At 43.1% G+C, this 21,446-nt stretch overlaps 1 long non-coding RNA gene across 1 annotated transcript in view; it reads left to right on the top strand.

Moving 5' to 3' along the window:
* The first annotated feature begins 4,191 nt into the window (after nucleotides 1-4,191).
* Nucleotides 4,192-21,446, top strand: part of LOC138852603 (uncharacterized) — a 34,662-nt gene continuing 17,407 nt past the window's right edge. The window contains exon 1 of the long non-coding RNA XR_011391907.1: nucleotides 4,192-4,333. This is a non-coding gene — a long non-coding RNA (uncharacterized lncRNA). The remainder of the gene's footprint in view (nucleotides 4,334-21,446) is intronic.

Here is a 21,446-nt window from a genome sequence, read left to right as displayed (position 1 = left end):
TAAATTGCCAGGCATACCATCTAAAGGGGACAAAAAGATACAAAACATCCAGGCCATGGGAAAACCTGGGTAGCCACAGCCACTCAAGAGGGAGAGGCTTTTTAGTGCCAGGAAGGAAAAAAAACTGGCAGGAAATGGCAGAAATCGTACACCAAATCCAGTCATTCCTGGAGTGGAACCACAGTCGATGGCCTCCACTCCAAACCAACAGATACAGATACTAATGCCGGAAAAAAAATCCCCCCCAGTACCAACAATACCACCAGTCCGATAACATTCTTCTTTGCAAATATACAGGGTCTAAAGCCAGCAACAAACAACAAAATACCTTTCATCCGTGGACTGCTTGCAGAGGCAAAGGCAATGTTCGCGGCTTTCACTGAGACCCACATAAAGGATCACTTGGACAACGAAATATGGATCCCAGGTTACAACCTATACAGATGCGACAGAGTGAACAGGCAAAAGGGGGGGTTGGCCTGTACATTGCAGAGTCACTTGTTTGCACAGAACTGCTTAATGCCTCAAATGATGTAGTGGAAGTTTTAGCAGTAAAGGTCGAGAACCAAAACCTAGTCATTGTGGTAGTCTACAAGCCTCCGGATGCAACATCCCAGCAATTCCAGGAACAGATGTTAAAAATTGACCACTGTCTGGAAAATCTTCCAGCTCCTGCACCCAACATCTTGCTCCTGGGGGATTTCAACTTAAGGCACCTAAAATGGAGGAATAAAGCAAATAATATTGTTGCAGTAATAACACCAGGAGGCAGCTCTGATGAAAACTCACACGAGCTTTTAAATCTCTGCACAAAATTCAATTTAAACCAGCAAATAATAGAGCCTACTAGACTGGAGAATACACTAGACCTCATCTTCACTAACAATGATGATCTGATAAGAAATATCACCATATCAAAAACAATATACTCAGATCACAACATAATTGAGGTTCAGACATGTATGCGTGGAGCCCCAGACCGACATAATGAGACTAGTCACGAGGGAGCATTCACCAAATTCAACTTCAATAACAAAAACATAAAGTGGGACCAAGTAAACCAAGTCCTAACCGATATAAGCTGGGAAGATATACTAAGCAACACAGACCCCAACTTATGCCTAGAACAGATTAACTCGGTGGCACTCGATGTATGCACAAGGCTTATTCCTCTAAGAAAAAGGAGGAGTAGATGTAAAATAGAAAGAGACAGGCGCTCCCTTTACAGGCGACGGAAAAGACTAACAGAGCGGCTAAAAGAGGTCAATATATCTGAAATGCGTAGGGAGACACTGGTCAGAGAAATAGCAAGCATCGAACTTAAGCTAAAAGAATCCTTTAGGAGTCAGGAATCGCGGGAAGAACTAAAAGCCATAAATGAAATCGAAAGAAACCCAAAGTATTTCTTCTCCTATGCCAAATCAAAATCGAGAACAACGTCCAGTATTGGGCCCCTACTTAAACAAGATGGGTCCTACACAGATGACAGCAAGGAAATGAGTGAGCTACTCAAGTCCCAATATGACTCAGTTTTTAGCAAGCCGCTAACCAGACTGAGAGTCGAAGATCAAAATGAATTTTTTATGAGAGAGCCACAAAATTTGATTAACACAACCCTATCCGATGTTATCCTGACGCCAAATGACTTCTTCGAACAGGCGATAAATGACATGCCCATGCACTCTGCCCCAGGGCCAGACTCATGGAGCCCCTATCACGAGCCTTTTCCATCCTATGGAGAGGGAGCATGGACACGGGGGTCGTCCCACAGTTACTAAAAACAACAGACATAGCCCCACTCCACAAAGGGGGCAGTAAAGCAACAGCAAAGAACTACAGACCAATAGCACTAACATCCCATATCATAAAAATCTTTGAAAGGGTCCTAAGAAGCAAGATCACCACCCATCTAGAAACCCATCAGTTACACAACCCAGGGCAACATGGGTTTAGAACAGGTCGCTCCTGTCTGTCTCAACTATTGGATCACTACGACAAGGTCCTAAATGCACTAGAAGACAAAAAGAATGCAGATGTAATATATACAGACTTTGCAAAAGCCTTCGACAAGTGTGACCATGGCGTAATAGCGCACAAAATGCGTGCTAAAGGAATAACAGGAAAAGTTGGTCGATGGATCTATAATTTCCTCACTAACAGAACACAGAGAGTAGTCGTCAACAGAGTAAAGTCCGAGGCAGCTACGATGAAAAGCTCTGTTCCACAAGGCACAGTACTCGCTCCCATCTTGTTCCTCATCCTCATATCCGACATAGACAAGGATGTCAGCCACAGCACCATGTCTTCCTTTGCAGATGACACCCGAATCTGCATGACAGTGTCTTCCATTGCAGACACTGCAAGGCTCCAGGCGGACATCAACCAAATCTTTCAGTGGGCTGCAGAAAACAATATGAAGTTCAACGATGAGAAATTTCAATTACTCAGATATGGTAAACATGAGGAAATTAAATCTTCATCAGAGTACAAAACAAATTCTGGCCACATAATAGAGCGAAACACCAACGTCAAAGACCTGGGAGTGATCATGTCGGAGGATCTCACCTTCAAGGACCATAACATTGTATCAATCGCATCTGCTAGAAAAATGACAGGATGGATAATGAGAACCTTCAAAACTAGGGAGGCCAAGCCCATGATGACACTCTTCAGGTCACTTGTTCTATCTAGGCTGGAATATTGCTGCACACTAACAGCACCTTTCAAGGCAGGTGAAATTGCCGACCTAGAAAATGTACAGAGAACTTTCACGGTGCGCATAACGGAGATAAAACACCTCAATTACTGGGAGCGCTTGAGGTTCCTAAACCTGTATTCCCTGGAACGCAGGAGGGAGAGATACATGATTATATACACCTGGAAAATCCTAGAGGGACTAGTACCGAACTTGCACATGAAAATCACTCACTACGAAAGCAAAAGACTTGGCAGACGATGCACCATCCCCCCAATGAAAAGCAGGGGTGTCACTAGCACATTAAGAGACCATACAATAAGTGTCAGGGGCCCGAGACTGTTCAACTGCCTCCCAGCACACATAAGGGGGATTACCAACAGACCCCTGACAGTCTTCAAGCTGGCACTGGACAAGCACCTAAAGTCAGTTCCTGATCAGCCGGGCTGTGGCTCGTACGTTGGTTTGCGTGCAGCCAGCAGCAACAGCCTGGTTGATCAGGCTCTGATCCACCAGGAGGCCTGGTCACAGACCGGGCCGCGGGGGCGTTGACCCCGGAACTCTCTCCAGGTAAACACACACACACACACAATATATATATATTATATATATAACCAATGTATTATGTGCACTAGTATACACCCGTACACACATACATACACAAAAGGAACAGCCTGGTTGAGCATGCAAGCACCAAACAAGCCTGGCCCACGACCAGGCTGCAGAAGTTGAAGAACTCTCGAAACCCATCAAAGGTATAAATTTAGGTAAGGTATAAAGCATACTCGCGCGCGCGTGCATACATAGTTTTAAGACGAGGTTTGATAAAGCTCATGGAGCAGGGAAAGAGAGGACCCAGTAGCAACCAGTGAAGAGGCGGGGCCAGGAGCTGAGACTCGACCCCTGCAACCACAAATAGGTGAGTACATTAGAATACATATTGTTAAATTTTATTGCATCAGAATTTTATGATGGCCCAGTATCCTACAAACTCTGTATCCTGGATTTATATAATACTGGGATAAGTTTCTCGAGTCACGCAGCAACCAAAACTAGTTATTATATTCACGGGGTACCACCAAACCTGTATTATTATTATGGATTATACTTCGCCTGGGGAATGGGAGGGATGGGGGCGTGTGCTCAAGTAAGATGTGTACAGAGGGCAGCTTAGTTTCCTGGATGAAGAGCCGTTCGCCAGCATCAATGTAACTTTCTTGAAGGGGATGATAGATTTATTTATTTATTTACAATTTGAGCATACATACAGAGGTACAAAAAAAAAAAAAGTGGAGACGATGGAGGGAAGGTGGGCGAAAAAATGGAGCTGAGAGAAGGAAATGGAGGGCGGAGGGATGATGATAAGGGTGTGGGTGGATGAGGGCTCATGGTGGATGTGGAGGGGTGAAGGATTGGAGTGTTAGGGGGTTGAGGGTTTGGGAGGGGGCCCAAGGGGGAGTGGGAGGAATACGTGGTGCGGGTAGTTAACTACTGAGACGCGTGGCCAGTGATAATGTAGAGAGTAAAGGAGGCGGGTGTGCGCCTCCCGCTCCAGCACAACACAAAGAGACTTGCCTCAAACACAACCTCCTCACCTAGTCAATACACCCAAGTGTACAATTCAACCGGGTGTACCAGGCAAGTGTCGTGCTAATCTACGGTACACAAACACTTAAGATTATTGAACGTATAACTAAGACTCTCTGGCAACTATTTTTAAGTATGTTGTTGATGGGCCTTCCAACCATGTGCTAGTGGTAGTGGCGCCTTCACTGAGAACACTATCATTATACTGCAGTGCTTAAATGCATCGTTCACTGCTCAACTACATCGTTCACTGCTGTAGTGAGAACATCTTTCACTGCTGAAATGTTCAATCACATCTTTCACTGCTGCAGTGCTCAACCACATCTTTCACTGCTGCAGTGCTCAACCACATCTTTCACTGCTGCAGTGCTCAACCACATCTTTCACTGCTGCAGTGCTCAACCACATCTTTGCTGCAGTGCTCAATCATCTTTCTTTCACTGTTGAAGTGCTCAACCACATCTTTCTTTCACGGCTTAAGTCCTCAACTACACCTCTCCCTGAAGTGCTCAACCACATCTCTTCTGCAGTGCTCAAACACATCTCTTTGCAGTGCTCAACCACATCTCTTCTGCAGTGCTCAACCACATCTCTTCTGCAGTGCTCAACCACATCTTTCACTGCTGAAGTGCTCAACCACATCTTTTTTCACTGCTGAAGTGTTCAACCACATCTTTATTTCACTGCCGAAGTGCTCAACCACACCTTTCTTTCACTGCTGAAGTTCCCAGCCACATCTTTCACTGGTCAACCACGTCTTTCACTGCTGAAATACTCAGCCACATCTTTCACCTGGAGTTTACCTGGAGAGAGTTCCGGGGGTCAACGCCCCCGCGGCCCGGTCTGTGACCAGGCCTCCTGGTGGATCAGAGCCTGATCAACCAAGCTGTTGCTGCTGGCTGCACGCAAACCAACGTACGAGCCACAGCCCGGCTGATCAGGAACTGACTTTAGGTGCTTGTCCAGTGCCAGCTTGAAGACTGCCAGGGGTCTGTTGGTAATCCCCCTTATGTGTGCTGGGAGGCAGTTGAACAGTCTCGGGCCCCTGAAACTTATTGTATGGTCTCTTAACGTGCTAGTGACACCCCTGCTTTTCATTGGGGGGATGGTGCATCGTCTGCCAAGTCTTTTGCTTTCGTAGTGAGTGATTTTCGTGTGCAAGTTCGGTACTAGTCCCTCTAGGATTTTCCAGGTGCATATAATCATGTATCTCTCCCTCCTGCGTTCCAGGGAATACAGGTTTAGGAACCTCAAGCGCTCCCAGTAATTGAGGTGTTTTATCTCCGTTATGCGAGCCGTGAAAGTTCTCTGTACATTTTCTAGGTCGGCAATTTCACCTGCCTTGAAAGGTGCTGTTAGTGTGCAGCAATATTCCAGCCTAGATAGAACAAGTGACCTGAAGAGTGTCATCATGGGCTTGGCCTCCCTAGTTTTGAAGGTTCTCATTATCCATCCTGTCATTTTTCTAGCAGATGCGATTGATACAATGTTATGGTCCTTGAAGGTGAGATCCTCCGACATGATCACTCCCAGGTCTTTGACGTTGGTGTTTCGCTCTATTTTGTGGCCAGAATTTGTTTTGTACTCTGATGAAGATTTAATTTCCTCATGTTTACCATATCTGAGTAATTGAAATTTCTCATCGTTGAACTTCATATTGTTTTCTGCAGCCCACTGAAAGATTTGGGTGATGTCCGCCTGGAGCCTTGCAGTGTCTGCAATGGAAGACACTGTCATGCAGATTCGGGTGTCATCTGCAAAGGAAGACACGGTGCTGTGGCTGACATCCTTGTCTATGTCGGATATGAGGATGAGGAACAAGATGGGAGCGAGTACTGTGCCTTGTGGAACAGAGCTTTTCACCGTGAATGTGGCCTGACCTGATTAGGTTGGGGCATTGGCTTAAGCCGGTAGGCGACGTGGACCTGCCTCGCATGGGCCAGTAGGCCTGCTGCAGTATTCCTTCTTTGTTACGTTCTACTGCTCAATATTTCCACCATTGTACAGATATCACACGCAGAGACAACCAAAACTCTCTGTAGAGCAGCAGCAGCAGTGGGTGGGTGGGAAAACCGTTGTATGTGAATGGAAAAAACTCTGCTGTGGAGGAAGAGAAACGAGGTGCTGGGTGGCGAAAAAGGACTGTGTGGGGGTGGCGAGACGACTGTGGGGGTGGCGAGACAGGAATGTGTGGGCGGCGAGGCGGAGGATGACAAAGTGTGTGCAGGGTAGGAAGCAACATACAATTACACACACACAAGGTGTTGGAGAGACTACCCTACTCTCATACCTATGTGCACATGTATAGACCTAGTAGCAACCCATGCAGAGGCAGGACCAGGAGCTGTGAATCGACCCCTGCAACCACATATATGTGAGGTAATACACTATCTCACACAGGTCCAGGAGCTGTGACACGACCCTTGCAACCACAACACTGCTACTACATACTCAGACAAAAGTTGACACACACATCCTCTCTTTCTCCCTCTCTCTATTTTATATATATATATATATATATATATATATATATATATATATATATATATATATATCCTTAGGTATATCCCAGGATATACCCACACCATCGATATATATATTATATATATATATATATAATATATATATATATGCAATAAGATCACAGTAAACAGGTGATTTCAAAATATGCAAAACAACCACTCTGAAAGAATAGAGAAATTCCAAGCGCTTTCGTGACTACTCACATTATCAAGGAACTATGATAGTTCCTTGATAATGTGAGTAGTCACGAAAGCGCTTGGAATTTCTCTATTCTTTCAGAGTGGTTGTTTTGCATATATATATATATATATATATATATATATATATATATATATATATATATATATAAAGACAAAAATACATTGGCCAAACATTCACAAAAATACAACAGAAAGCAAAACAACATAGGTAACTCAGAGCTACATCTCGAATACTTCGTCCAGCTCCCCTGCGGTGGGCCGCGTGACCAGAATGCTGCAGGCATTTCCTCTTTGGATCGCAACACTGAGTCTCTGAAAGAGGAAGCTGGTCACCCTGTGGTCCTTGGTTTTTATGATGAGCTTTTCACCCAGCTCTTTGAGGAACTTTAGAGCACACTTGCCCCATGCTCCAAGGGTCTCTGACCCTATTGGAATGAAGTTATAGCAAGGGGGAAGGTCTTCATATTTTCGGATCTTCTGGGTCTCCCTGTGGCTGGCAACTCCACCCGCTTCCACTACAGAGTATGGCAAGTAGGTGTCTGCCAATATGGCAGCACAGGTGTAGTCCCAGGCAATCTGCTTTCCATCCTTCCAGGGTAGCATAGTGGCTCCATCAGGATGCTTTTGACTTCCATCAGACCTCTGTACTTGGGGTTCCTGTTGATTTTTAGATTTTGCCACCGAAGTGGCTAGTTTATTGTGCACCCCATATCCATCCAGTGGATGGCAGTGCAAGAGCATATGGATACACAAAAGGACTAGGAACTAGACCCCAAAAGGGTTAACAGGTGTACATACGGATTTATATCTACATAGCAACATACACCTACATATCAACATACATCTAGGTTTTTCTCCTTTTTCTAAATAGCTCTTGTTCTTCTTTATTTCTTCTATTGTCCATGGGGAAGTGGAAAAGAATCTTTCCTCCGTAAGCCATGCGTGTCGTATGAGGCGACTAAAATGCCGGGAGCAATGGGCTAGTAACCCCTTCTCCTGTAGACATTTACTAAAAAAGAGAAGAAAAACTTTATAAAACTGGGATGCTTGAATGTGCGTGGATGTAGTGCGGATGACAAGAAACAGATGATTGCTGATGTTATGAATGAAAAGAAGTTGGATGTCCTGGCCCTAAGTGAAACAAAGCTGAAGGGGGTAGGGGAGTTTCGGTGGGGGGAAATAAATGGGATTAAAACTGGAGTATCTGAGAGAGTTAGAGCAAAGGAAGGGGTAGCAGTAATGTTGAAGGATCAGTTATGTAAGGAGAAAAGAGAATATGAATTTGTAAATTCAAGAATTATGTGGATTAAAGTAAAGGTTGGATGCAAAAAGTGGGTCATAATAAGCGTGTATGCACCTGGAGAAGAGAGGAATGTAGAGAGAGAGAGAGAGATTTTGGGAGATGTTAAGTGAATGTATAGGAACCTTTGAACCAAGTGAGAGAGTAATTGTGGTAGGGGACCTGAATGCTAAAGTAGGAGAAACTTTTAGAGAGGGTGTGGTAGGTAAGTTTGGGGTGCCAGGTGTAAATGAAAATGGGAGCCCTTTGATTGAACTTTGTATAGAAAGGGGTTTAGTTATAGGTAATACATATTTTAAGAAAAAGGATAAATAAGTAACCAATATATGATGTAGGGCAAAATGACAGTAGTTTGTTGGATTATGTATTGGTAGATAAAAGACTGTTGAGTAGATTTCAGGATGTACATGTTTATAGAGGGGCCACAGATATATCAGATCACTTTCTAGTTGTAGCTACACTGAGAGTAAAAGGTAGATGGGATACCAGGAGAATAGAAGCATCAGGGAAGAGAGAGGTGAAGGTTTATAAACTAAAAGAGGAGGCAGTTAGGGTAAGATATAAACAGCTATTGGAGGATAGATGGGCTAATGAGAGCATAGGCAATGGGGTCGAAGAGGTATGGGGTAGGTTTAAAAATGTAGTGTTGGAGTGTTCAGCAGAAGTTTGTGGTTACAGGAAGGTGGGTGCGGGAGGGAAGAGGAGCGATTGGTGGAATGATGATGTAAAGAGAGTAGTAAGGGAGAAAAAGTTAGCATATGAGAAGTTTTTACAAAGTAGAAGTGATGCAAGGAGGGAAGAGTAAATGGAGAAAAAGAGAGAGGTTAAGAGAGTGGTGAAGCAATGTAAAAAGAGAGCAAATGAGAGAGTGGGTGAGATGTTATCAACAAATTTTGTTGAAAATAAGAAAAAGTTTTGGAGTGAGATTAACAAGTTAAGGAAGCCTAGAGAACAAAGGGATTTGTCAGTTAAAAATAGGAGAGGAGAGTTATTAAATGGAGAGTTAGACGTATTGGGAAGATGGAGGGAATATTTCGAGGAATTGTTAAATGTTGATGAAGATAGGGAAGCTGTGATTTCATGTATAGGGCAAGTAGGAATAACATCTTGTAGGAGTGAGGAAGAGCCAGTTGTGAGTGTGGGGGAAGTTTGTGAGGCAGTAGGTAAAATGAAAGGGGGTAAGGCTGCTGGGATTGATGGGATAAAGATAGAAATGTTAATAGCAGGTAGGGATATAGTTTTGGAGTGGTTGGTGCAATTATTTAATAAATGTATGGAAGAAGGTAAGGTACCTAGGGATTGGCAGAGAGCATGCATAGTTCCTTTGTATAAAGGCAAAGGGGACAAAAGAGAGTGCAAAAATTATAGGGGGATAAGTCTGTTGAGTATACCTGGTAAAGTGTATGGTAGAGTTATTATTGAAAGAATTAAGAGTAAGATGGAGAATAGGATAGCAGATGAACAAGGAGGCTTTAGGAAAGGTAGGGGGTGTGTGGACCAGGTGTTTACAGTGAAACACATAAGTGAACAGTATTTAGATAAGGCTAAAGAGGTCTTTGTGGCATTTACGGATTTGGAAAAGGCGTATGACAGGGTGGATAGGGGGGCAATGTGGCAGATGTTGCAGGTGTATGGTGTAGGAGGTAGGTTACTGAAAGCAGTGAAGAGTTTTTACGAGGATAGTGAGGCTCAAGTTAGAGTATGTAGGAAAGAGGGAAATTATTTCCCAGTAAAAGTAGGCCTTAGACAAGGATGTGTGATGTCACTGTGGTTGTTTAATATATTTATAGATGGGGTTGTAAGAGAAGTAAATGCGAGGGTCTTGGCAAGAGGCGTGGAGTTAAAAGATAAAGAATCACACAAAGTGGGAGTTCTCACAGTTGCTCTTTGCTGATGACACTGTGCTCTTGGGAGATTCTGAAGAGAAGTTGCAGAGATTGGTGGATGAATTTGGTAGGGTATGCAAAAGAAGAAAATTAAAAGTGAATACAGGAAAGAGTAAGGTTATGAGGATAACAAAAAGATTAGGTGATGAAAGATTGGATATCAGATTGGAGGGAGAGAGTATGGAGGAGGTGAATGTATTCAGATATTTGGGAGTGGATGTGTCAGCAGATGAGTCTATGAAAGATGAGGTGAATCATAGAATTGATGAGGGGAAAAGGGTGAGTGGTGCACTTAGGAGTCTCTGGAGACAAAGAACTTTGTCCTTGGAGGCAAAGAGGGGAATGTATGAGAGTATAGTTTTACCAACGCTCTTATATGGGTGTGAAGCATGGGTGATGAATGTTGCAGCGAGGAGAAGGGTGGAGGCAGTGGAGATGTCATGTCTGAGGGCAATGTGTGGTGTGAATATAATGCAGAGAATTCGTAGTTTGGAAGTTAGGAGGAGGTGCGGGATTACCAAAACTGTTGTCCAGAGGGCTGAGGAAGGGTTGTTGAGGTGGTTCGGACATGTAGAGAGAATGGAGCGAAACAGAATGACTTCAAGAGTGTATCAGTCTGTAGTGGAAGGAAGGCAGGGTAGGGGTTGGCCTAGGAAAGGTTGGAGGGAGGGGGTAAAGGAGGTTTTGTGTGCGAGGGGCTTGGACTTCCAGCAGGCATGCGTGAGCGTGTTTTATAAGAGTGAATGGAGACAAATGATTTTTAATACTTGACGTGCTGTTGGAGTGTGAGCAAAGTAGCATTTATGAAGGGGTTCAGGGAAACCGGCAGGCCGGACTTGAGTCCTGGAGATGGGAAGTACAGTGCCTGCACTCTGAAGGAGGGGTGTTAATGTTGCAGTTTAAAAACTGTAGTGTAAAGCACCCTTCTGGCAAGACAGTGATGGAGTGAATGATGGTGAAAGTTTTTCTTTTTCGGGCCACCCTGCCCTGGTGGGAATAGGCCAGTGTGATAATAATCAGCAGTTCACTTATCTGATACAAGAAAATTTAGGAAATTTGCTTAGTATATCTGGTATCTTATTTTCATTAATAAGATACCTTGACATGTCACATAGGTTATTATACTGTCTATCTCTGTATTCCTTAGTAAGTGGACAATTAAGCACATAGTGTTCAAGACAGTGACCATATGCCTGATCACATAATTTGCATTTAGTTTGATCATCTGTGTGTCTCCGTAACTGCCAGAAGTACACTTGTAACCAAGCCTAAGCCTGGCCACTACATCAGTCTGTCTGTTTACATTGTAAGTTGCTCCATAAACATATGTACTTATCTACGTTCATGTTATCATTGGGGATTATATATATATATATATATATATACAGTGGACCCCCGGTTAACGAACTTTTTTCATTCCAGAAGTATGTTCAGGTGCCAGTACTGACTGAATTTTTTCCCATAAGGAATATTGTGAAGTAGATTAGTCCATTTCAGACCCCCAAAAGTATAAAAAAAAATTTTTTTACACGTACAAACGCACTTACATAAATACACTTACATTTATTGAAGATCTGGTGATGATTGATGGGATGGGAGGAGGGGAGAGAGAGTGTTAGTGTTTAGAAGGGGAATCCCCTTCCATTAACACTTGAGGAGGCAAGTCCTTTTCCGGGGTTACTTCCCTTCTTCTTTTAATGCCACTAGGACCAGCTTCAGAGTCACTGGACTTCTTTCTGTCCATAGAGCTCTGTACCTCCCGTTCCTTTACGATTTGTCTAAAATGGGCCATAACATTGTCATTGAAATAGTCACCAGCACGCCTTGCAACAGCTGTGTCAGGGTGATTTTCATCCATAAAGGTTTGCAGTTCAACCCACTGTGCACACATTTCCTTAATTTTTGAAGTAGGCACAATGGATTCCACAACTGGCATAGGCTTCTCAGGGTTAGCCCCAAACCCTTCAAAATCTTTCTTAATTTCCATACTAATTCTCACCCTTTTTACCACAGGGTTGGCACTAGAAGCTTTCTTGGGGCCCATGGTCACTTATTTTCAACAAACAGAACCGAAAACACTGTAATAATACGAAATATTCCGAGTGTATGCTTGAATGTTACCGCGGAGGCTAGCTGGTAAACAATGGGACAGGCGGCACATGTGAGGCTGGCTGAGGCCGCACATTGGACGCGTCTCGGACGAAGTTCGCTGAGCGGGTTTTTGTCTACTATGCGGGGCAAAATTTTAGCGATCAAAGCGTTCGCTATGCGGATTGGTCGCATTTGGAGGTGATCGTTAAGCGGGGGTCCACTGTATATATATTTATATACGTATATATAAATATTTATATATATATATATATATTTATATATTTATATACAGTGGGCCCCCGCTTAACGATCACCTCCAAATGCGACCAATTATGTAAGTGTATTTATGTAAGTGCGTTTGTACGTGTATGTTTGGGGGTCTGAAATGGACTAATCTACTTCACAATATTCCTTATGGGAAAAAATTCGGTCAGTACTGGCACCTGAACATACTACTGGAATGAAAAAAGTTCGTTAACCGGGGGTCCACTGTATATATATAACTCTGCGTCTAGCCGAGGATTTGAACCCATGTCATTTTGGCCCACCTCATGGCGAGCGAAAATCACACATGACGCTTTAACCCACTGGACTACACAATCCCAAAAGAATCAAGCACCCTGCAGAGCTAGGTGTTTTATCTTGATCTGAGGACATACAGTGGTGTGGGTGTCTCTGAGCTAATTTATTCTAATCCCCATTTGGTGTACTAGCCTTCATGAGAAGTATTTTATATTATTGCAACCATGAATGACTGGTACTAAATCAGTAACAACACTGTGAGTAGCCGAGGATTCAAACCCACGTCATTTTGGCCTGCCTCATGGTTGAGGTTAAAGTTCACTTGGTTGGCTGAGAGAGGAGCAGTAGATGCTAGTGCTGCCCTTATCTTCGCCTCGTTTTTCTTGATAGAGTGCACTGTGTTTTCATTTACATTAAATAATTTTCCAATACAGAATTGCTCAAATAACCTACCCTACACTTATCTAACAATTTCACCTCCTCCAGATTCATGACTTTCCTTGAGCACTTAGGGGTTTGCTCATCAGTAGCAGTTGCTGCTTGCTTACGGGCCATACTTGCACCACCACACAAACTTAGGTGTATGGTAGGACATGAACAGTAACTGGACACGACCGACATGAACAGTAACTGGACAATGACTGAGTGGCGGGCTGCCGGTTGAGGGGGTAAGAGGGAGGGCAGTAGGGACACGGCGGGAAGCGTTTTCCCGTACTTTTTTCTGGCATTTGTTTGGTAATTATGATTGGGCGGCTGGGCATTCGCAAGTGTTCGAAGCTCGCCAAAGTGGAGGGCTAGCTTTAATTATTTTACATAATGGTAGGATTGCTGGTGTCTTTTTTGCCTCATAAACATGCAAGGTTTCAGGTAGGTCCTGCTACTTACACTTAGGTCACACTACACATACATGTACAAGCATATATTCTTTCTTTCTTTCAAAACACCGGCCGTATCCCACCGAGGTGGGGTGGCCCAAAAGGAAAAACAAAAGTTTCTCCTTTCACATTTAGTAATATATACAAGAGAAGGGGTTACTAGCCCCTTGCTCCTGGCATTTTAGTCGCCTCTTACAACACGCATAGCTTACGGAGGAAGAATTCTGTTCCACTTCCCCATGGAGATAAGAGGAAATAAACAAGAACAAGAACTAGTAAGAAAATAGAAGAAAACCCAGAGGGGTGTGTATATATATGCTTGTACATGTATGTGTAGTGTGACCTAAGTGTAAGTTGAAGTAGCAAGACGTACTTAAAACCTTGCATGTTTATGAGACAGAAAAAACACCAGCAATCCTACCATCATGTAAAACAATTACAGGCTTTCATTTTACATTCACTTGGCAGGACGGTAGTACGTACCCCCGCATCCCTGGGCGGCTGCTGTCTACCAACCTACTATCTAGCAACAAGCTCTGGGTTTTCTTCTATTTTTTCCTACTAGTTCTTGTTCTTGTTTATTTCCTCTTATCTCTATGGGGAAGTGGAACAGAGCTCTTCTTCCGTAAGCCATGCGTGCCATAAGAGGTGACTAAAATGCCGGAAGCAAGGGGCTAGTAACCCCTTCTCCTGTATACATTACTAAATTTAAAAAGAGAAACTTTCGTTTTTCTTTTTATGTCACCCTGCCATGGTGGAATATGGCTGGTTTGATGAAAAAAAAAAGTAAATATTTTCAAGTACTTTCACATGTCTCTATACATCATCAGGAGCTATGCAGTGTTGCAAGAGACATATGGTACTTCAAGCTGACAAATGAGTGCATTCGACTCAAATAGGTTTACACAAAATGTGTATTATCCACTAGTGCAACGTAATCTCTTATGGAACTAAATGGTATAAAATACCGACACAATGGAAATATAAACAATTAAGCAGTATAATGTGATCCTTTATTGACAACGTTTCGCCCATGCAGTGGGCTTTATCAAGTTACAAACAGATCTACTTGGGTGAAACATACGTGGCTATATATAGGATGGGAATGCTGGGTCAGATGGAGAAAGGTGCACGTGACAATCTTCGGAGTAGAGTGAAGAAGTCTAAAATCTTGGGTAGCTTTTAAAAGAGATTGGATAAGTACATGAGTGAATCTTCTGCAGTGTTCCTCAATTCTTATGTTCAAGAAACTTATTCATCGCTATCCCACATAAGAACATAAGAATCGAGGAACACTGCAGAAGATCCACTCATGTACTTATCCAATCTCTTTTAAAAGCTACCTAAGTTTTTAGACTTCTTCACTCTACTCTGAAGATTGTCATATGCATCTTTCTCCACCTGACCCAGCATTCCCATCCTATATATAGCCACGTATGTTTCATCCAAGTATATCTGTTTGTGACTTGATAAAGCCCACTGCGTGGATGAAACGTTGTCAGTAAAGGATCACATTATACTGCGTAATCTCTTATGTCACATGACATGCTGACGGTAATTAGATGAAACTTAGGGCTGTCTATTACATCTCCCATTATTTTGTTTCCCACTTTCTGTAAACTGGGAGGCACTCTGCTACCCTACCCCATATATTTTGGTGAACTGGCTAGTGCCTCTCATTTCATGAGAGAAGCCAGCTGTTGTCAATCTAACTTACCCTAAGAAAACTTTCCCTTGTTTCTTCTGTTGCTACTCTTGCAACATTGCAAAGCTCCTGATGAGGCACGGAAACGTGTAGAAGTACCTGAGCTGAAGATTTACATCCCCCATCGAAGAAAGTTGAAAGCAAACACAGGTAAGAGTAAGGTGATGAGGATATCAAATTAGTTATGAATAGAAAATTGGATATTACATTAGAGGGAAGGAGTATGGAAGAATGAATGTGTTCAGATATTTGGGAGTAGACTTGTCAGTAGATGGGTTCATGAAGAACGAGGTTAACCATAGGAGTGATGAAGGAAAAAATATAAGTGGTGCATTGAGGTATCTGTGGAGACAAAAAATGTTATCCACAGAAGCAAACAAGGGAATGTAGGAGAGTATAGTGGTACCAACACTCTTATATGGGTGTGAAGCATTTATTTATTTATTTATTTATGAATATCAGATTGGAGGGAGAGAGTATGGAGGAGGTGAACGTATTCAGATATTTGGGAGTGGACGTGTCAGCGGATGGGTCTATGAAAGATGAGGTGAATCATAGAATTGATGAGGGAAAAAGAGTGAGTGGTGCACTTAGGAGTCTGTGGAGACAAAGAACTTTGTCCTTGGAGGCAAAGAGGGGAATGTATGAGAGTATAGTTTTACCAACGCTCTTATATGGGTGTGAAGCGTGGGTGATGAATGTTGCAGCGAGGAGAAGGCTGGAGGCAGTGGAGATGTCATGTCTGAGGGCAATGTGTGGTGTGAATATAATGCAGAGAATTCGTAGTTTGGAAGTTAGGAGGAGGTGCGGGATTACCAAAACTGTTGTCCAGAGGGCTGAGGAAGGGTTGTTGAGGTGGTTCGGACATGTAGAGAGAATGGAGCGAAACAGAATGACTTCAAGAGTGTATCAGTCTGTAGTGGAAGGAAGGCGGGGTAGGGGTCGGCCTAGGAAGGGTTGGAGGGAGGGGGTAAAGGAGGTTTTGTGTGCGAGGGGCTTGGACTTCCAGCAGGCATGCGTGAGCGTGTTTGATAGGAGTGAATGGAGACAAATGGTTTTTAATACTTGACGTGCTGTTGGAGTGTGAGCAAAGTAACATTTATGAAGGGATTCAGGGAAACCGGCAGGCCGGACTTGAGTCCTGGAGATGGGAAGTACAGTGCCTGCACTCTGAAGGAGGAGTGTTAATGTTGCAGTTTAAAAACTGTAGTGTAAAGCACCCTTCTGGCAAGACAGTGATGGAGTGAATGATGGTGAAAGTTTTTCTTTTTCGGGCCACCCTGCCTTGGTGGGAATCGGCCGGTGTGATAATAAAATAAAATAAAATTATTTATTTATTATAAATTTGTGCACACATACAGAGGTACAAAAAAATACAGATAAGAGCAGTATGCCAAAGCCACTTATACTATGCATAGCATTACGGGCTGGCTTAAAATTAACTTAAGATTAACTAAGCAATGATGAAGTCAGTGATATTATTATTATTATTATAATCAAAAAGAAGCGCTAAGCCACAAGGGCTATACAGCGAAGTCAGTGATAAAACATTAATGTAAACAGATTACTATAAAGCACAAGTGAGTATTACAAAGACAGGTCATATGAAGGATTCTGTTAGGTAGTGTATTTAAAAAATAATAAAGTTAGATTGGGTTTTAGGTTTAACATTTATGTGATATAATTGTGAGAAACATTTAATATATACAATTTATAAGGTTCAGTTATTCAGTATTTATTTGGTTTTGGGTGAGTAAGTGATCTTTGAGTAGAGACTTGAACTTATAAACAGGTAGTGTTTCTTTTATATTTACAGGTAATGAATTCCAGATTTTAGGGCCTTTTATGTGCATTGAGTTTTTGCATATTGTGAGATGAACACGAGGAACATCAAAGAGTGATCTGTGTCTTGTGTTATGGTCATGTGTTCTGTTGAGGTTGGCAAGGAGATGTTTGAGGGGAGGGTTAATATCAGAGTTAAGTGTTCTATGTATGTAATAGGTGCAGTAATAAGTATGGATGTTTTGTATGGTGAGTAGGTTTAGTGTATTGAATATTGGTGGAGTGTGCTGCCTGTAGTGAGAATTTGTTATCATTCTAACTGCAGCCTTTTGTTGGGTAATTAGTGGTCTGAGATGGTTAACTGTTGTTGAGCCCCATGCACAAATTCCATAGGTGAGATAGGGGTAAATAAGAGAGTGATATAGGGCCAGGAGGGCTGACTGTGGAACATAGTACCGTATCTTCGATAGTATGCCTACAGTCTTGGAAATCTTCTTTGAAATTTGTTGTATATGTGTATGAAATTTGAGTCTATTATCAAGGTGGATTCCTAAGAATTTTCCCTCTGTTAGCTTTGTGATAGGTGATCCGTTTATCATTATGTTAAGAGGGACATCTGTAGCTCTGTTACCAAACTGAATGAAGTAGGTTTTGTCAATGTTTAGTGTAAGTTTGTTAGTCCTCATCCAGGTAGATATTTTCTGTAATTCGGTATTTACAGTATTGGCTAGTGTGACTGGGCTCGGGTGAGAGAAGACGTATGTAGTGTCATCTGCAAATAGTGTGGGTTTGAGTAATTGCGAAGCATTTGGAAGGTCATTTATGTATAGGAGAAAGAGAAGAGGGCCAAGGACACTTCCCTGTGGGACACCAACTGTAATTGGTTGCGCAGAAGAGTTTGCCCCATTTGCGTACACATATTGGCTTCTGTTGCTGAGGTATGACTTGAGGTAATTGAGGGAGTGCCCTCTTATACCATAGTGTGACAATTTTACGTGGAGCAAGTCATGGTCAACTGTATCAAAAGCTTTACGTAAGTCAATGAAGATCCCCAGTGGGACTTCTTTTTTCTCTATTGCAGTGTATATATGTTCTAGCATGGGTTGTAAATGCTGCAGTAAGGAGGAGATTAAAGACAATGAGGTCACATCTAAGGGCAATGTGTGGTGTAAATATTCTGCAGAGAATTCATAGTGTGGAAATTAGGAGGGGGTGTGGAGTTTCTAAAAGTATTATTCAGAGGGCTGCAGAGGGGTTGTTGAAGTGGTTTGCTCATTTAGAGAGGCAGAGAGAATGGAGCAAAACAGGATGACTTGGAGGCTGTATAAATCTGCAGTGGAGGAGAGGAGAGGTATGGGTCATCCTAGGAAAGGATGGAGGGAGGGGGTAAAAGAGGTTTTGTATGCAAGGGGCTTGGACATGCAGCAGGAATGTGTGAGCATGTTAGATAGGAGTGAATGGAAACAAATGGTTTTTGGGACCCGACGAGCTGTTGGAGTATGAGCAAGGTAATATTTTGTGAAGGGATTCAGGGAAATTAGTTAGCTGGACTCGAGTCCTAGAGATGGGAAGTGCATAACCTGAACTTTAAAGGAGGGGTTTATGATATTGGCTGTCTGGAGTGACATCTAAACTGGTGAAAGTGTTTCTTTGTTTTTTAGATCACCCTGCCTCAGTGGGAGATGGGCGACGTTTAAATTTTTTTTTTCAACAAGACGGCCGTCTCCCACCGAGGCAGGGTGACCCAGAAAGAAAGAAAATCCCCAAAAAGAAAATACTTTCATCATCATTCAGCACTTTCACCTCACTCATACATAATCAATGTTTTTGCAGAGGCACCCAGATACAACAGTTTAAAAGCATATACAGTGGACCCCCGCATAACGGACGCCTTGCATAGCGGACAATCCGCATAGCGGACGCTTTGATCGCTAAAATTTTGCCCCGCATAGCGCCCAAAAACCCGCTCAGCGGCCTTCGTCCGAGACGCGTCCGAGACGCGTCCAATGTGCGGCCTGAGCCACGCTCACATGTTCCGCGGGTGGCATTGTTTACCAGCCAGCCTCCGCGGTAACATCCAAGCATACAATCGGAACATTTTGTATTATTACAGTGTTTTTGGTGATTTTTTTCTGGAAAATAAGTGACCATGGGCCCCAAGAAAGCTTCTAGTGCCAACCCTACAGCAATAAGGGTGAGAATTACTATGGAGATGAAGAAAAAGATCATTGATAAGTATGAAAGTGGAGTGCGTGTCTCCAAGCTGGCCAGGTTGTATAATAAACCCCAATCAACCATCGCTACTATTGGTGGTACAGCTGCTGCTGCTGCTGCTGTATCACCGTCAGCTGCTGCTGCACTGTCAGCTGCTGCTGCTGTACCACCGTCAGCTGCTCCTGCTGCTGTAGTACCGTCTGCTGCTGCTGTAGCATCATCTGCTGCTGCTGTAGCATCGTCTGCTGCTGCTGTAGCATCGTCTGTTGCTGCTGTAGCATAGTCTGTTGCTGCTGTACCACCGTCAGCTGCTGCTGCTGCTGTAGCATCGTCTGCTGCTGCTGCTGCTGTAGCATCGTCTGCTGCTGCTGTAACATCGTCAGTTGCTGCTGTAGCATCGTCTGCTGCTGCTGTAGCATCGTCTGTTGCTGCTGTAGCATCGTCTGTTGCTGCTGTACCACCGTCAGCTGCTGCTGCTGCTGCTGTAGCACCGTTGTTGGTGTGGCTTATTGAGAATACCAAGAAACAATTAACCCCAGAGGATTTGCCACCCAGGATAGCCCAAAAAAGTCAGTGTCATCGAAGACTGTCTAACTTATTTCCATTGGGGTCCTTAATCTTGTCTCCCAGGATGCAACCCACACCAGTCGACTAACACCCAGGTGAACAGGGAAAATGCCTGGAACTAGTGCTCATATTGGTGAATTTAGAGCCAGCAAAGGTTGGTTTGAGAGATTTAAGAATCGTAGTGACATACACAGTGTGATAAGGCCTGTTCTGGAAGAAAATACCAAACAGGACCTACAGTACTCAGGAGGAAAAGGCACTCCCAGGACACAGTGTCTCATCAGTCATTGCTGCATCTTCAATAAAGGTAAGTGTCATTTATTCTTCATTTAGTAGAGTAGTACATGCACAATATATATTGTGCATGTACTACTCTACTATTGTGCATGTATCCTTCTCTTTGTGTGTAGGAAAATGTATATTTCATGTGGTAAAATTTTTTTTTTCAAACTTTTGGGTGTCTTGCACGGATTAATTTGATTTCCATTATTTCTTATGGGGAAAATTCATTCACATAGCGAACATTTCGCATAACAGCCAGCCCTCTTGCACGGATTAAGGTCGCTATGCGGGGGTCCACTGTATAAAGATATATAACATATCCCTCCAAACTGCCAATATCCCAAACCCCGCCTTTAAAGTGCAGGCATTGTGCTTCCCATTTCCAGTACTCAAGTCCGGCTATATAAAAATAACCAGTTTCTCTGAATCCCTTCACTATTACCCTGCTAACACTCCAACAGCTCATCAGGTCCCAAAAACCATTCGTCTCCATTCACTCCTATCTAACATGCTCACGCACGCTTGCTGAAAGTCCAAGCCCCTCGCCCACAAAACCTCCTTTACCCCCTCCCTCCAACCTTTTTAAGGACGATCCCTACCCCACCTTCCTTTCCCTACAGATTTATATGCTCTCCATGTCATTGTATTTTGATGCATACTCTCTAAATGACCAAACCACCTCAACAACCTCTCTTCAGCCCTCTGACTAATACTTTTATTAACTCCACACCTTCTCCTAATTTCCACACACCGAATTTTCTGCATAATATTTACACCACACACTGCCCTTAGACAGGACATCTCCACTGCCTTTTTTGCCTTCTTTCCCTCCACAGATGACGTTTTTTGTCTCCACATATACCTCAATGCACCACTCACCTTTTTTCCTTCATCAATTCTACAGTTAACCTCGTCCTTCAGAAACCCATCCGCTGACACGTCATCTCCCAAATATCTGAAAACATTCACATCTTCCATACTCCCTCTCTCCAATGAGATATCCAATTTCTCGTATCTAAATCATTTGATACCCTCATCGCCTTACTCTTATCTATGCTCACTTTCAACTTCCTACCTTTACGCACCCTCCTAAACTCATCCACTAACCTTTGCAATTTTTCTTTAGAATCTCCCATAAGCACAGTATCATTAGCAAAAAGTAACGTGTTAACTCCCATTTTGTATTCGATTCCTCATAATTTAATCCCACCCTCTCC

The sequence above is a fragment of the Cherax quadricarinatus genome, chromosome 1 (genome assembly GCF_038502225.1).
Source record: "Cherax quadricarinatus isolate ZL_2023a chromosome 1, ASM3850222v1, whole genome shotgun sequence".
Taxonomy (NCBI): domain Eukaryota; kingdom Metazoa; phylum Arthropoda; class Malacostraca; order Decapoda; family Parastacidae; genus Cherax; species Cherax quadricarinatus.
This window is presented reverse-complemented; position numbering and strand designations above follow the sequence as displayed.